This window comes from Mesoplodon bidens (assembly GCF_964165515.1).
Source record: "Mesoplodon bidens genome assembly, chromosome: 17".
NCBI lineage: Eukaryota > Metazoa > Chordata > Mammalia > Artiodactyla > Ziphiidae > Mesoplodon > Mesoplodon bidens.
The window spans coordinates 50,412,743-50,427,232 of record NC_138174.1 but is presented as its reverse complement, the minus strand read 5'-3'; the positions used below and the strand labels follow the sequence as shown (position 1 = coordinate 50,427,232).

Sequence of the window (14,490 nt, the reverse complement as noted above, 5' to 3'; positions counted from 1 at the left end):
GTCCGGACATCAAGAATATGAGAAGGAAACAGTAAAAGAGTCTGAAAAGAAGTAGCCAAGGAGAAAAGAAGAGAAATATGAGGGTGTGGTTCCAGGAAGTCAAGTGAGACAAGTGTTTCAAGAAGCACTTGATCTGTCAAGTTGCATTGGGCCATGCCAAATGCTACGGACAGAGCAAATAAAACAAGAGTGGGGAGTTACCATGGTGTTGGCAATATAGTGGTCATTGTTAACCCTGATAAGAGCAGTTTTGATGGAGCAGTGGTGAAAAAACCTTCTAGGAGTGGATTTAAGGCAAAATGGGAGGCAGAGGCATTGACGTAGATACTTCTTTTGAGGCATTTTGCAGTGAAGACGGAAGAGAAAAATGGGAAGCTACCTGAAGGTTGATAGGTCAAGGAAGGTTACTAGAGTATGTAGATATGTTGATGGGAATGATCCAGTTAAGACAGTAAATTTGATGGTGCAGGAAAGTGAGCAGAAAATTGCTAGACTTGGGAAACCAGGAGACCTAGGGCACAAGGGGGGAGGTTGGTCTTGGATGGAAGCACAGAGAGCTCACTCATTTGCTCCTCACTTCAATCCCAGAGATACGTACTCTCTCTCCCTATTTTACAGATGAAAAGACTGAGGCACGGAAAGTGAATATAAATAACCCATGATGATACAGCTGGTAAGGGGCAGAGTGAGAAATCCAAACCAGGAAGTCTGGCTCCATAAGCCCTCCCCCAGCGGTGCTGCCTTCCAAGGACTCTTTGGGCAACTCCAATGGCTTAGTTGAGGTTAAGGCTCATGGAATTAAAATAAGGCTAGTAGCCATTGTTTTCTTTTGCCATGTTCAGCGGCTTTAGGAGCAGGAATGGACTAAACAGAGAGTTGGATTTAACGAAGTTTCTAATTCAGCCAAGAAAGTGAAACAAAGAATGATGATAAGGGAAGGGGTACACAAGGAAGTGATTCCAGCGAGGGACCGTGGGGTCTGAGACGGACATGGAGGGAACTGAGGATATGAGGGGAGAGGAGCTGTGGAAAGACGGTAGAGTCAATGGATTGGTGGTTGTGGTGGGGCTGGAGAACTGGAATCAGAGGACTAGAGGGACTGAGCTGGATAGAGTAGATAAAAAGTGAGGAGATAGAAAATGGAAGCCAGAAAGGGAAAGCTTTGAAATTGAAGGTTTTTTTGTGTGTGTGGTTACTTACAAGGGCAAGACCTACGGGGGGGCTGGGGTAGGACAATGGACAAGATCACTGGAGAGAAGATCAAGAAAGTGAAAGGCCAGGATGGGGAAGGATCCACTACATGGATTTGGAAATCAGCAGGCATTATGACAGGAGGGGTGTTTGTGGGAGACGATGAATCCAGTGCCAAAGTCTCCACAGAGTGAGGGTGAGTGGCTCAGAGACCTTCGGATGACTCCAGTGAGGAAGAGAAGCTCATGATGGCATGGCTTCAAAGAGGATGAGGAGTTTTAGGGAGGAGGGAGTTAAAATTGATAGGAACGAGCAATATGGAGCAAACGGGATTCCGCCTCTTCCTCCAGACCCTGTGATACATGGGATTAGAAGAAAAGCAGCCCTCACTGAGAGACGAGCCTGAAGAGGAGTGAGTTTTGATGATACTGAATGATGCATCCAGGAAGATTCAGTGGACGGGTTTGAGGGGTTGGGATGCTGTTAGGTTGGGTCATGTTCAGCGATGCACAGAGCTCTGTTGGGATGGTCCAGGTGACAAGAAATGATCTGATCGGGGTTCCCATGGGGATCCATGGCCACAGGGATGGGGGACATGAAGGAATTAGTCCTGAAGCTTTCTGGCAGGGTGGTAGTGAGTTCCTGGGTGATGGGCAGTGGAGAAGCGGACACAGAGCCTGGTGGGTCTTCTGGTTCTTGTGTTGATGGTGGCTTTGAAGCCAGCAGGAGGGCATGCAAAGCATTAGAGCACCTCCTGGCTCAGTTTAAGTGCTGTGGCTGTTGTGCTCGTCCCATGCAAACCCAGCGCTGTAGCTGGGCCAAACCACTTGCACTTCCTAAACCCATGTCACCACAACAGCACATTCTCTCTTCTCTCGGGCATACCTCCTTCTCCCTTTCAACTGGATACTCGCCTTACCCTTCAGACTCTATCTTGGGGATTACTGTCTGTCGTGGTACCCAACGCTGTGGTGAATACATTTCTACGTCTTCCCATAGCACACCTTCTTCACAACCCATACCATGCTGTTCTGAATTACACAGAATTTTTTTGTTTCCACCCTGGCTGGACTGAAAGCCCTAAAAGGATAGTTGTATCCCAAGTACTAGGATTATATATGATGTTGGTGCCCAAGAAAGATGTGTTGAAAGGTGGAGGGATTGGCTGAAATTCTATTTGGTAAGGAGGAAAATGGGTACTGAAGAGCGGCCTAAAACTTTTAAAATCTGTTCAAGTTTAGCTGTCCCACAGAAGTCCATTGTTGATTCCACTACCTAATACCTAGTAGGTGCTGGGCGCTCAGATGAGTTATTGAGTAACATGATATGCCTGGAAAAAATAATTTATAGGAAAATAGTCACCCCATTCTAAGCTAATGTTAGATTTTACAATTAGATGTTATTTTATTTATATTGATTACCATCATCTTCCCTTCTCAAAACATATCCCTGCGTTGGGAATAATGTAATGTCACTCAAGTGATAATGTGTGTTTCATGTATCTGTGTCGATTAGCTGATTATACGCTTCTCTTTCAGGGATAGAGGAAAGGGTAAGAAGGTGGTCAGTGCCAGCTATTAATGACAAGGCACTGGATATCTGAAAACAGGCAGGAGAGCAGTAACAAGAAGGAAGGGAGGATTACAAAAAAGGCGACAAGGGATGGTGCCCAACTTTGCTTATGCCAGAATCACATTGATAAAAAGCTAAATTTCTTCCATGTAAAGTGGCTAAGCCCTCAAAGAGGTGGGTGTGTCTGAGAGTCAAAGATGGGTAGAGAAGATCTGGGTGCACAGGAAAGAGATGGCTTGGGGAAAGAAAAGGTAGGCGTGCAGCTGTGAAGGCCAGGAAAAGCAGAGGAGCTTATTTATTTCTGAGGGTGATGCATTTACACGCCTGTTGGGCTGGGCCAGGGCAAGTCCACACTGAGGGCAATCCACCTCAAAGGAGCTTTCATTTGCATCTCTGCAGTGACAGCCACAGATGACAGAACCCCGGCCCTGGGGACAATGAGAGGAGTCATTCATGCTGTGCCAGGAGCTTGAGGCCATGCCAAGCAGGGGCATTAGAATGTGAGAGCGAGGCAGGAAGCTGTGGCCCGGAATGTTTTGAAGAGACAAAAACGAGAGACATTCATGTGGAATGATCCTGTTTGAACACCACTTTGAGACACACTGTTTAAGCTTGGATGAGTCGACCCTGGTTCTCCCCTCTGTCTTTCCCTCAACCCCATAAGACATTTGCAGGGTCAATGACACCACACTAGTGGCTATAGTTGTAAAGAATAATTTTCAAAAGGCAGCTTTCCCCGGCAACATGTGAAAACTTGCAGATTGCAGCCCAAAGGCCAGAGCTACTAGAAATAACACTGTCAACTTGTTTATATTTCCTCATTTTAATATGCTGCTGCAAAGATCACTTTTTTGCATTATGGCTTTTTTGGAAAATATGCTTGGCTCTGTGACTTCTGTTCCAGGCTGACTTTGAGAAGAACATTTCTATTACTCAGCACAGGTCAAGGTTGAAAGAATAATTGACTCTAAGAGTTGATGGTGAGTTTTCTTTTCACTTTCCATCATGCTTAGGTTTTGTGTCCCACAAATAGAATTTTTATTCCAACAATGGCAAAGGAGAGGGAAATTATATTTTTTTGAGTAACATGCCAACTTGGCCAAGTTCTCACATACTTGATTTTATTCAATGAACACATCTATCCTGTGGAGTGTATATGGTTTTTTTTTTCACTGAGTCTAAAAAAAGGTGAGTAATTTGCCCTGGATCACACTGCTGGTGACTCAGCCAAGGTTTTAACCTAGTCTTTCTCATGTCAAATCCCATGTTTTTTCCTCTATCACACTGTATCAAACCAATACTCTTCCAGGTACGACCAGTGAAAATCTAAGACCAATAGGTTGTCCTGTATTATTTCCTTGCCCAAGAAAGCATCAGTTCAAAAAGCACTTGTAGGGCCTCCCTGGTGGCGCAGTGGTTGAGAGTCCGCCTGCCGATGCAGGGGATACGGGTTCGTGCCCCGGTCTGGGAGGATCCCATATGCCGCGGAGCGGCTGGGCCCGTGAGCCATGGCCGCTGGGCCTGCGCATCCGGAGCCTGTGCTCCGCAACGGGAGAGGCCACAACAGTGAGAGGCCCGCATACCGCAAAAAGAAAAAAAAAAAAAAAAAAAAAAAAGCACTTGTTCCACAACTGCCCTAGTTATAATGTTAGGACACATAACAACATATGAGGCAAAGTTGGGTATTCAAAGACTAGAAAAGGTGTGGTGTGGTCCATGGTCTCAAAGAGCTTACAGAATGCAAGGCATTCTAAAGATTCAAAAGAATCGTTAGATTCTTCGCTCAAAAGAATGATTGCTGTAACAATGTCTTACTTTCAGTGGCCAAGGACCATTTCAATGAGCCACACCACAACAATTGAGCATGCACTGGACTAAAATTCCAGAGACCTAGGTTTTAGACTAGTTTTGCCACTAACTTTGATTTGATCCAGGAAAGAACACTGATTCTCTCTGAAGAATCTGCTTCTTCATTTACGAAAGGATGAAACTGGTCCAGATCTGTGGCTGGTAAACCACGGCATGACCATGGGAAGGCAGAGTGATTGCAAGGAATCCTCAGTTCCACAGAGCCCTGAGGACTTGCTATGGATTAAGTACCTTGAACATTCATATACTGCACTTTCTAAATGTGTGTAGATTCAGTTGTGGTTAATAAAATGTAAATTAGTATAATTTAGGTTGGATCTATAAGAGCTCAAATAAACTTTAGCTGCCAATAGACACAGAGGGAGAGAAATTTTCAAGTATTGCAGAATTCATAGCAGCACATTCTGAATTAGCTTTCTCCTCATTCTATTCAAACAAGACTTCTCAAAAATAATAAACCTTGACTCAGGTTAATGTTCTAATTACTTTGAATGTCTATAATGTGTATTCTAGGGATTCAGATTAGATTTTTAAATCACTATTCTTTGACATTTTATTGAGAGTATTAGACTCCTAATTTTTACATGACAGATTCTAGTTAATACAAGAAGGTTTTTGTTTAGATAGGTTTTGTTGAGATAGAAATAAATATATAGTATGATTTAATTTAATATAGTATGATTTAATTTAGGGTGACAGCAAACTTTGTAAAAGGTTTGGTACCAATAGAGTTAAAAATGTTGCAGCATAATTAGAAAGGCTACATTTTACCGTTTATAGCTACAGACAGAAAAATATAATTGTAGTGCAAGGTTGCCATGGCAACCCACTTCTCAATCAGGATTTCTCTTCCTCCTTCAAATCTACCAATCAGCTAAGTGGAAGTGAAAACCACTGAAAGAGAAGAGGTTGAAACAAATATGGATGGGAAATTACGAAAGTATGTAGCAAACATTTAACAATATAATTTCCTATGTGTGTTTCCACTATTTTAATTTTTATCACATATTATATAGTTTCTTTTCTGTCATTGGAAATGACTGCAGAAAAAACACATTGGTTTTTTGGTGGTGGTGATGGCTTCACTGTTGCTCCTGAATCATTAGAATGGGTAACATCATAAACATTCATATTGTCTGTTAAACAACTACCTAAACTGGGCTTCAGTGAGTTTCTTAAATGAGCTTCATATGCCATTTAAGCACTGCATCTCTAAGTCACCTAAATACAGAATCAGAAGCACTTGAATTTACCATGAACAGAATACCGATATTGAAAGGTGGGTTCTGAAATCAGAAGCAACTTTAATATCAACTTCCTAGAAATGCTGTGTCTATATTTTATTGTGATTTGACTGAGCATCTCTCATGAATGGCACCTATCATCCACGCCATTGGCTCAAGCCCTGGCAAATGTTATCACTCTTTTGAAAGACTCAAAGATGAGAAAAAGTTTAAGAATTTGAAAATTAAGACACACACTAGTGCTTGCTGACAAACTGCTTTGTGTCAGGCTTTCTGATAAATCTTAAAATGAGAAAAGTGGGAGAGGAAAAACTTTCACTGGCTCTGACCTTCTAAATTTCTGTACTGATGACATGTATATTTTCTTTTATACATATTTCAGAATCTTTAGTACACAGAGCTCAAGTTACATAAAAGCAAAGCATTAACTCTTAAAATAGAAGCAATCTTCTGAAAAGGTACCTAAGCTTATCACAAATTACAAATATCTATCCATAATGTCTTACACAAAAAGTCATTTTCTACATGGCATTGAATTTGTAATTACTGGATTTACTGCTATCACTAAACATAACTGATCATGGATGAGTGCAGAGGATGCCTCTTAGGTAGGAATCCCATAGTTCTACACACATGAATAGACGCAAGCATGTGTGAGCTCGCATGCGCGCACACGCTCAGAGCCCATGTTCTCTGGCGTTAGAACCTTTGTTCCTCCTCTCCTTTCTGCTTGGAGTGGCTCCATCCCCACCTCGCCTCTGCACCTGGCTTACTCTTATTTCATTCTTTAAGGTGTACCTCAGGCATGTCCCCTTTTGACCCCACTGTACCCCAAACACATCCTCTATTGCCTCCCTCTCCATGCTCCATATTCTGTGGCTATGTCAACCTCAGTGTTTATCACCCCCCAGGACCCGCTCTCAGTCGGGGCCTGCCTTCATGGGTGGCACTCCTCTCTCAAAATGACTCCCTGACAGACTCTGAGTTCCTTGAAATAGGGACTGGACCTTACTCATTTTTGTATTCCTGGCCTCTAGCAAAGTCCTTTGTTAGCACATAGTCAGAGCTCAACAAATGTTTTGGAAAGAGAGAGAAAGAGGGATGTTTAAACAGTCATCATATCTTAAACACAGAGAATAAAGCCTAATGACAAAGAGACAATAACGGGTCGAGGGAAACTCCTTATCTTGTAAATACTAAGATGTATTGGGCTTCCCTGGTGGTGCAGTGGTTAAGAATCCGCCTGCTAATGCAGGTGACACGGGTTTGAGCCCTGGTCCGGGAAGATCCCACATGCCGTGGAACAACTAAGCCCATGCAACACAACTACTGGAGGCCATGCACCTAGGGCCCGTGCTCTGCAACAAGACTGGCCACCACAGTGAGAAGCTGGCACACCTCAATAAAGAGTAGCCCCCACTCACCGCAACTAGAGAAAGCACGCGCGCAGCAACGAAGACCCAACACAGCTGAAAATAAATAAATAGATTTTTAAAAAAGAACCTATTAAGATGTATTAAAATTAATCAATCAATATGTACTTATTTATTTATTTATTTATTTATTTATTTTGCTGTATGCGGGCCTCTCACTGCTGTGGCCTCTCCCGTTGCGGAGCACAGGCTCCGGACGCGCAGGCTCAGCGGCCATGGCTCACGGGCCCAGCCGCTCCACGGCATGTGGGATCCTCCCGGACCGGGGCACAAACCCATGTCCCCTGCATCGGCAGGCAGACTCTCAACCACTGCGCCACCAGGGAAGCCCAATATGTACTTATTGATAAATTACTATGGGTAAATTTATTGATGAGTCAAAGGGTTATAAGATGATGCCATCTAGTTGATGAGTATGCCCCCAAAAAGTAATGTTGCAAGATAATGCACAATTGCCAAGTGAGGGTTGCAGACAATAAACTAACATTCTGAGTTCAAAGGATTAAAAACAACCTTTTGGCCTGAGAAAGCTGTGTGGAGGAATTAAGATTCAGGCCAGACTCTGAAGGCTGGGCTGGTTTTGGATGGTAGAATGCGCCCACCTCCTCTACCTTCACCCTGCCTACCTCTCATCACACCTCACCTTAACCACGTAATTGCACTAGTTATTTTCCGGTTTCTCCTCTACCATTGCATGTGTAGAAACATCATGCTTCAACTTTCATTTTCTTCTCACTTAGTATTTTCTCCATAGGTAACCTCTCTTTGAATATACTACATTTAAAATCTTTGGAATCATTCCCAAATCTGGATCTCAGGCACCAACCTCTCCCCTAAACACCTCTCCCGTTTTTCACTGCTTGGAAGTTAATCTCCACAAATACATCCTTTCAGTATCCCAGACCGCTTGCTCAAACCAATGCACATTCAGCTTCTTACAACCAATTGTGTACTCCCGATTCCGCTCCCATTTCTTCCTACCTCGGTTGGGGGCATCATTACACTTAAAATCACCCTGGGCTTGAAAACCTGGCATTGTGTAACTCCTGTGCTTCCCCCAAATCCCACATCTTTTTCCGGATCTTTCCCCTGAATCCTCTGTTAGAAGCTCTCCCTACCACATCAGAGCTCCCAGAAAATGTTGATGCTTTTCTCATGATCACACAGCTGATCGTGTGTTATGGTTACCTGTGCATCCGTATTATCAACTCTTGGAGCTATAAAACCCTCGGAGCTGCTGCTTCCCCTCAGAGTTCTCTGACTCAGGAACGGCCTACCACGCTGCTGAGCATGGACACCTAGACATGTAGGCTCCCTCTGTGATCCTTCTCTCTCTCAGGAGTTCCCTTGCCCTCCTCCCCTTTTGGGTTATGGCCCCTGTGCTGTTATCTTTGGGAGGTTTCATGCTGGGAATGACTCCCTCTCCATGCAAACCTGTCAAAGCACTTAGTTTGCTACTGCCCACGCCCAAGTGGTCATATCTTTTTCTTTGATCAGCACCGTGAAGTCCCTGGAATTCACTACAATGACTACTGAATAAGGGGAGTAAGGGAGACAGTTTTGTTTTAAGTGTGGATGATTGAATGTTTATTTTATTTTGACACAAGAAAATAATTTTATTTTAAAAGGTAGCATATAATACCTCCCAAAGAGTGGATATGTCATTGTGTATAGTTGTGAGGAGGAGATTCTCTGAGGATAGCCTGGGACAGCAAAAGACAACCAAACAACCAGGCATAAGTAATTAATAAGAATTTAGGGGGTGGGGGTTAGAGGGGAGAGAAGAAGAAAGGAAGGTGAAAAAGAGAAAAAGAGAGATGGAAGAAAGAAAAAGGGGGGCTGCTGAGCAAAATAGCAACAGGGTCAGGCTTGTAGAGAAATGTCAACCAATGAGAAATGGTCAATTACAGGAGTGGCCAAAGAACTTACAAACAGGAATTTCTAAAACTACATTTTACATCGTTTGGTCTGGGCTTTTACAATGTATTGCTACTCCCATCATCCCATATCTTTATTTAAACGTTAATGCAAATAGTATTTGGACAAATCAAGGAAAAGAAGCTGCCATCCTCAATGTCTGAGTTAATGTGGAGAAGAGAGAACAGAACAGAGATCAGTCAGAAGTGCCAATTCGAAGAGAGATCAGATCAAAACATGGCCCCAAGAACATAGTGCCCTGGATGAGGAAGAAGACAGCATACCAGGCAGAGGAATCCTTATATGCTAAGGGTCTGTAGAAGGTGGGAGTATAGCACATTGAACACAGATTAAGTGACTGGAACAGAGGGCAAGGGGGAATGATGAGGGATGGACGGGAAGTAAGGATAGGCAGTTAATGCTAAGGATTTGGGTCTTTATTCTAAGAACAATGAAGAGTCATATTTTTATTTAGTAGGGTGATATGTTCCAATTATCCTTCTAAAAATATCAGTCTGGCAACTGTGTAGGCAAGAGATTAGGGGAGTGGATATCAGGGTGAATAAAGGGAGAATATTTAGGTAGCTATTGTTGTAGTTCCCAGGAGATATGATGATATAAATGGAGAGAGGTATGTAGATTCAAGAGGCATTTGGGAGGTAAATTGACAGGATTTGCTGATGGATTGGATATTGGTGGTTAAGGAAAGAAAGGTATAAAAAAAAGACTTCAAGATTTCAAGGACATCAATTGACTGGAGGATAGTGTTATTGAGATAGAGGACAAGGTTAGTGAAGAGAATTATGAATTTCATTTTGAACCTGTTGAGTCTGCAACAATTTTGGGATATTTAAGTGAAGGTGTCAAATAGGCAGTTGACTAACCAAAGGTAACTCAGAGACAAGGTGTGGAGTGGATATAAACGAAGGAGTCAGGAGCATACAAGTGGCCGCTGAAGCCATGGGCATGGATGACTTGTTAAAAGGCAGAGCACTGAACAAGAAGAGAAGAGGGATATTAAGTCTTTAGGAACATCAACATTTAAGGGCTTGGTAGAGGATGGTGAGGTAGCAAAGGAAGCTGAGATAAAATGGCTAGAGAAATGTAGGCACACCTCAGAGATATTGTGGGTTCAATTCCAGATCACTTCAATAAAGTGAATATCGCAATAAAGCAAGTCACAACTAGTTTTTTGATTTCCCAACACATGTCAAAGGTATATTTACACTACACTGTAGTCTATTAAGTGTGCAATATAGCATTATGTCTAAAAAATGATGTACACACCTTAATTAAAAATACTGTATTGCTAAAAAATGCTAACCATCATCTGAGCCTTCAGCATGTCACAATCTTTTTGTAACAGCAACATCAAAGATCATTGATCATGGATCACCATAATAAATATAATAATAAGAAAAAAGTTTGAAATATTGTGAGAATTATCAAAATGTGACACAGAGACATGAAGTGAGCAAATGCTTTTGGAAAAACGGCACTAATGTACAGGGTCCCCACAAAACTTTAATTTGTAAAAAACATAGTATCTGCAAAGCACAATAAAACAAAGTGAAATTAAACAAGGTATACCTGTAAACAACAACAACAAACAACAAAAAAAAACCCAAGAGTGTATTGGGGTTGGTGGGAGGAGGATGGTTTCAAAAGACAATGAGAGACAAGATTTTTAAAGGCATGAATAGCCAGTGGCACCTTTTGAAAGGTCAGTTAGTCATAGGGACGGATATATCAACAAGAATGTATCAGCAAGGTCATTAGTGACCTTGAGGAGAGTTGTTTCCATGAATAATTGTAGGAACCAGAAAATGAAGGTGGCCAGTGTCATCAACTCTTCTGAGAAATTTGGCTGTGATGGAGAGACAAGGTGCCAGCTAAACAGATTTATAAGTTTAGGCTATTAATTTTTAGAGGCTGTTTTTTAAGATGAAAGGGATTTGAACATGGAAGAGGGGGGAAACAGTGAAGCAGGGGTTTGATCATATAGGCAGGAGAGACAGATCAATGTAATGAGGAACAAAAATTATAACGTTAAAGATTGATCCAGTCCTGATTAAAATGAAAAGAAATTACAGGTTCTGATGGCATTTGAGAAGAAGATTTCAGAGGAAATAATCTTGTTGACACAGGTTGGTCATTCAAAACACTATGTTGATGGTTTCCCTTCTCAATAAGAGAAGGAAGAGATGATCAGAGAACATTTACATCCAATGACCAACGAGCATGAAATCAGCTAGAAAAAGTTTTATTTAAGCTCAGAACTTTACCTGCTATGTCTTATTATCATGAATTACAGCTTCTCTCTTTAATCTTGTTTTATCAAAAAGGGAGCAAGAGGCTTTCAAAGATATTTGACTTTTAACTCCAAAATTTTGTTTGATCTCCCAGATCTTAACCATCTTATTGCAAGACTAATGTATTTCATACATAAAATGATACTTGTTTTAAGAAATTGCTTTTTTGGGGGGGGTATAAATTGGGAGATTGGGATTGACATATATACACTTATATGTATAAAATAGATAACTAATAAAAAATATCCAATTTAAAAATGTGAAAAAAAAATCTTAACTACAATTATTTTCATTTTTATAAATCCCTCTATCTTTTGTCCCAAGCTTCCATATTTTTATATTACTGTATTTGTGATATGCATTTAATTTTAATTCTGTTTTTTCTTTTTAAAATTATAACATCATAATTTTCCAAGTTTTTAAGTAGTTTGTATAATATAATCTCATAATACTTATTTTGACCTTCTTATAATTCAATTGTTTCCTGCCCAACCTTTCTAGTTGTGAATTTTATAAGTTTACTACCAACTCAATGAAGTAAAAATTCATTTTATTTGCTCAATCATTAAAAACAATTGCTTTTTTTTCTTTAGCTATAGATATGGTTATTTTAGAAAATTAAATATGCTCATTTAAGCTCTAGTTGAACTCACCAACCTTATGTTAATTATATAGAGAGAATTACACATAGATATAGTTCTAGATGTAGATGTAGAAATACATATAGACATAAACACAGACTTACAGAGTCATAGGTATAGATGTACATATAAATATAGATAACAGTGTGATATCATGGGTTCTTCTGTTGATAAAAAAGCTTAAGACCCTTTGGGTACAGCTTATATCATGCCTGTAATAGATTTTAATCCAAACACAACTAAATTTGGTTCTTCCACACTATGTAAGTCAAGAAAGGAACAACTGAGGGATGGATGAGATGGTCCATGGTATCAAAGATCATGGAGAGGTCAAGGGGGAACAAAGTTCGGGAAAATGACCCATTCCTGTAATGATTGGGAATGGGTGTGTAGGAGAAAATGAAATCTCTGGGAAAGATTAGGTGATGGAAAAAATGAAGGTTCACAAAACAAAGAACAGGAATGAGAGTGAGAGTGTTGGTATTAAGGGGAAATTCTTTTGCATAAGATAGAAGGGGAGAGGAAGGGAGAAGTAGACCAGTGAATAAGCAAAGGTTGAAGGGAAATAAGCTTAGCATTGAGCTATTAGTGAGTATTAAAAATCGTAGTCCTCCATTATTTCTGTTTTTGACCTATTTTCATTTTCTTTTTGTTCTTCTGGGGACAAAGATGTCTTTTTGAAGACTGTGCTTCATTTCATCATTTAATAATTGCTTCTATTTTTCAGCTTTTACTAAAAAGACTATTTCTCAGCCCTGAGAATGCACTGACATTAAAGGTGAGAAACAGAAATTGTACTTTGAGCTCTTCCAAAGAAAAGCACTTTAGAAATCAAAGGCATTGCTATATTGTTATTATTCTCTCCTTCCCCTGAAAGCTTGGCATGACATTAGCTCTGATCCTTGAAGAGACATATTTCAGTCTAGCCATTATATTAATAATCTGTGACTCTTAAAAAGGAATGGATATCTAAATTCACCAACCTTATCCAATAATCTTCCCTCTCCCTTAGTTCCGGTGTTAGGGATCTGATCCAAGAATCAGAAATAGGAGCATTGTAACTTATTTTATCTTCCATGTAAATCACATCCAGCTATGAATAAATCGGAAGGGCATATAGCCAAGCACTATCAGTTCTGTGCAAACAGAGATCCGCAGCTGAATGGGCATTGAACACATGAGATGTTAGCTCATGAATAATCCTTTTGTATCTTTACAAAGTTATATAAACAATTGCTTATTACGGTGATGATTTACATTAATAATGGAATAATAAATAGAAGATAAAAATAACACGTTATTTTGGAAATAAGTGATAAATATTTTTTGGAAATAAGTGATAAATATTTCTAAGTGTCAGTTACTGTCTATCAAGAAAAAACTGGATGGATCTTAAAGTATTATCTTACAATAGTAACTAGCAAAACCCGTAGTTAATATTTTCCCACTTAGATAGCTCCATGAAAGGTATCACTCATGGAGAAATAGCTAAACACAGCCTGAGGAGAAAGCAGGTTTTAAACTAGAAATATAATCCATATTTGGCAATTCATATAATTGTAAATCACCCATAGATGAACAGGTTTTAAAAGAAAATATTTTAAAAGGTGAATGTAATTCCAAGTTGTGATTGTTCAACATGTTCAATCATTTTATATATATGTTATGCACATATAATAAATACATATGTACACACACATACATGCAGATGCAGCCAGAAGTATGAACAAGACAACTTGAGCTCTTTGTGTCTTAGTCAACTAAAATTTATTTACGTCCTTACAGATTCAACTTAAATTATAAGACATTTATTTCCAAATATTCCTATTATTTGGAATATTCCTATTCCAAATATTCCTATTATTTGGAAATAAAAGAGACATTAAAAGCCTGTGCAACAGATGAAAACTTTTGGAAATAAAAATCTCGTATGAAACAAGCACACTGTTTCATAACTCTTTTCCAATTGTTGAACTGGGACGATAAAGCCCATTTAAACATGGAAATATTTGGTGAAGATACTCTAGGGGTAGATGACATAAGAACAATTTTGGATACCCTAAAGCAAAACCAGCTTGGAGACCTATTTTCCTTCGAGTGTTAGTGATGACATAGATTATGGGAGTCCTACACTTGTGTCTACTTCTTTGAAGGCTCAAATGCAGGCTCCATGTTTTGTTCACTGATATCTCCCAAGATCCTAGAACAATATCTGGCATACAGTAATCACTTATTAAATATTTATTAAGTTAAATAGTTGTTGACATTCCCAGCATGGAAATTGTAGAACAAGGTGTCCTCCTCATGCTCT

At 40.0% G+C, this 14,490-nt stretch overlaps 1 protein-coding gene across 1 annotated transcript in view; it reads right to left on the bottom strand.

The window, feature by feature from the left end:
- SCEL (sciellin) overlaps nucleotides 1–14,490 on the bottom strand; it is a 330,241-nt gene that overhangs the window by 73,329 nt on the left and 242,422 nt on the right. The window lies entirely within an intron of this gene.